A 3,868-nucleotide genomic window follows, 5' to 3' on the forward strand; every position below is an offset into this window, starting at 1 on the left:
GTCACGCCCAGAGCCGCGGAGGCAGCTGCAAGGCGCCCAGCAGCGGCTAAACCAGAGTCTGCGCGGGGAGCCGCACTCCCTGCTAGAGCGCCTGTGCAGGGCCCGGAGGGAGGCGCACCGGGTGGGGACGCGCCCCGGGTGGTTTAGTCGCACCTGTGGGACCTGATCATCCTGCGGAGACGGTGGGCAGCACGTGGGTGTCTGCAAGGGCAGGACCTTCCTCCAGGTGGAGGTCATGCCGGAGACGATGGGCCCGACCTGGGCGAGCTCTCCATCACCCACAAGCCTGCACAGCAGCCTCCGGGCGCCCATTCAGGCCGCTTCCTCCCTCCCTAGTAGCCTGCTCCGCCAATAAAGACACAGACTTCTCAAAAAAAAAGGAAAAAAGGGGGCGCCTGGGTGGCTCAGTCGGTTAAGCGGTTACGCGTCTGACTTCGGCTCAGGTCATGATCTCACGTTCCGTGGGTTCGGGCCCCACGTCGGGTTCTGTGCTGACAGCTCAGAGCCTGCAGCCTGCTTTGGATTCTGTGTCTCCCTCTCTCTCTGCCCCTCTCCCACTCTTGTTCTGTCTCTCTCTGTCTCTGAAAAATGAATAAGCCTTAGAAAATAGGGGCGTCTTGGGGCGCCTGGGTGGCTCACTCGGTTAAGTGTTCGACTTCGGCTCAGGTCATGATCTCACGGTTCATGGGTTTGAGCCCCGTGTCGGGCTCTGTGCTGACAGCTCAGAGCCTGGAGCCTGTTTCAGATTCTGTGTCTCCCTCTCTCTCTGACCCTCCCCTGCTCATGCTGTCTCTCTCTCTCTCTCTTTCTCAGAAATAAATAAAACATTTTTTAAAATTAATAAAAATATTTTTAAAATAAAGCCTATTTTTAAAATTAATATTCATTCATTTCTGAGAGAGTGAGGGAGAGAGGGGCAGAGAAAGAGGCAGAGGATCCGAACCAGGCTCTGCGCTGACAGCAGTGAGCCCAGTGCGGGGCTAGATCTTACCAACCTTGAAATCATGACCACCTGAGCCAAAGTCAGTTGCTCAACTGACTGAGCCACTCAGGTGCCCAAGAAAGTCTAATTTAAGAAAGTAGTACAGGGGCACCTGTCTGGCTCAGTGGGTAGAGCATTAGACTCACAATACTGGGGTCACGATTTCCAGCCCCACGTTGGGTGTGGAGCCTGCTGAAAACAAAAACCAAAACACAGCATAGTACAGATGGCTCCTGTACACTCTTTACTCAGCTTCTGATGTTAACAGCTTGCCTACCCATGGCACACTGATCAACAGTACAGTGGGTTGAATAATGGCCCTTATGTTGGTTTTCTCAGGCTGCTATAACAAAGTACCATAAACAGGGTGGCTTAGACAACAGAATTTATTCTCTCCCAGGAAGAGGATATGGTTGGGTGGGAGATGAAACAGGGGACTGTGTTCATTTTCTGCTGCTGCATGAGGAAGTACCCCAAGCTTAGAAGCTTAAAACACACACTGATTATCTCATTAATTTCCATAGATCAGAAGTCCAGGCAGAGTTTAGTTAGATTCTCCATTTCAGGGGCTCCTGGCTGCTCAGTTTGTAGAGCATATGACTCTTGATCTCAGGGTTGTGAGCTCAAGCCCTGCTGGTGGTAGAGATTATGTAAAAATAAAACGTTTATTTTGTTTTATTATTTTATTTTTATTTTAGAGAGAGAGAGAGCAAGGGAGTGAGGAGGGGAGGGGGCAGACGGAGAGAGACAGACAGACAAAATCTCAAGCAGATCCCATGCTCTGCAAGGGGCCCATCATGGGGCTTGATCCCACGAACCATGAGATCATGACCTGAGCCCAAATCAAGGGTCAGTCACCTAACTGATTGGGCCACCCAGGTGCCCCAAGTAAAATCTTAAAAAATACATAAAAGCTTCTCCATTTCAGGGTGTCCCCAAGATACAATTCATGTGCTTTCCAGGGCTGTGGTCTCATCAGAGGCTCTACTGGGGAGAGAGCCACTTCCAAGCTTCCTTAGACTGTTAGTGGAATCCATTCATTTTCTTTTGGCTGTATGACAGCCCCAGAGCTTTCCCGGATGTTGGAGGTGGTGGCCCTCAGGTTGGAGAAGCCACCTACAATTCTTTAGCAAAGAGGCTTTCTCAATATGGCTGCAAGCCAGAAAAGGCAATCTCTCACCCGATGGAGAGACTAAGGGAGTGACATGCCATTACCATTGCAATATCATATTGTTTGGAAGCAAGCCATGGGTCTACCCACACTCGAGGGGCTTACACACAAGTGTGGATGTCAAGAGGTGGGAGATCATTGGAGTCACCTCAGGTTCTGTCCACCTACATAGGAATGGACTTGGACGTGGGATTTAGTTAGGAATACAGGGTTGAAGCGGAGGTATGTGGAGTGTGCATTACTTTTCCACTGTTGTATATTAAAACAATGATGACGACAACAGCGACAAAACATAAGAGCTTAAGACAACAGACGTTTGTTATCTCACAGTTTTGGAAAGTCAGGAACTCTGCAAGTCAGGAGTCTGGCTCAGGGTCTCTCATGAGCTAAGAGGTCATTTGGGCTGCAGTCATCCGAAGGGTTGAATGGGGCAGGAGAATCTGCTTTAAAGATGGTTCCCTCATATGTTCCTCCCTGGCGGTTACCAGGAGGCCTCAATTCTTCACAGCGTGGGCCTCTCCATAGGCTGCTTGGGTGTCCCCATGACACGGCAGATGGCTTCCCACAGAGCAAGTGATTCAGAGAGAGAGAGCGAGAAGGAAGCCAGAATGTCTTTCATGTCAGAGTCACTTCTACCATAGTGACAGGAAAAAGAGTCACTAAGTCAGGTCCACACTCAAGGGGAGAAGGATTAAGGTCAACCTTGAGGAAGAAGAGTGTCAAAGGCTTCGTGGAAAAAAAAGTTTTTTTAATTAAGTAAACTTGACCTCCAACAATTAAGTAAACTTGACCTCCAACATGGGGCTTGAATTCATGATCCCAAGATCAAGCGTCGCACACTCTACTGACCGAGCCAGCCAGGTGACCCACTTGTCAACCTTTTTTAAATCTTAGAGTTAGTGGGTTGGGTGTGGAGGTTTGGGTTGGTGGCAGGTAAGCTGTTCACGGTTTTAATTTGTTGTTGGGCTTGTGTTATTATGCTTGACTTGGTAGAAACAATGGAGCTCGGTGCCATGGAGTACAGGAATTATGGCAGTGGGGGGTTGGATCGTTGGGTTTTTGGTGTGGTTAGATGGGGTTGGTGTTGATACGACCACCAGATGAGCTGGTCGTGGGGGTCGAGCAGGGGTGTGATGGAGGAGTGTGGTAGTTAAAGCATAACTACGGGTCAAGTTTAAGTTTGGGTTACGGCAGATTTTGGATGGGAGTCTGGGTCGGATGATGGAGTTTGGAGTTGGATGTTTTTGTGTTGGTTGTAGGCTTCCAATTGTGGTTGTGTTGAGTACAGTGGGGTGTGGAGGTGTGGCGCTGGGGGTTTTAGAATCATGACAGTGGCTGGGGGGAGCATGAGGTGGTGCATTTCCCAGTTGTGGGAGTTGCATCCATCACTGAGGCGGAGGTTGAAACGGCTAGGGTTGGGTTGAGGAATAAGAATTTGGGGGGGTTCATCTGAGGCGTCACAGGGTGGCTGGAACGGTGTTGATCTTTCTGTCTGGGGTGGACAGTCGTGTTGGGGCAGCAGGAACTGGGCTCCTGAGACTTTGTGGGGTCATTTGACTGGGAGTGGCCTTGGATGGTTGGGTGTGGTGTGACTAGAGCTGGGAATTCAGTAGGAGGGGGCAGGGTCGGGGATTGTAGCTGAAATTGCTTGTAAAGGAGAATTCATGGTCGGGCTGGGGATGGAGGGAAAATATTCTCCTTCCCCTCCCCGAACC

The sequence above is a fragment of the Crocuta crocuta genome, unplaced genomic scaffold (assembly GCF_008692635.1).
Source record: "Crocuta crocuta isolate KB4526 unplaced genomic scaffold, BGI_CrCroc_1.0 scaffold334, whole genome shotgun sequence".
Classification (NCBI taxonomy): Eukaryota; Metazoa; Chordata; class Mammalia; order Carnivora; family Hyaenidae; genus Crocuta; species Crocuta crocuta.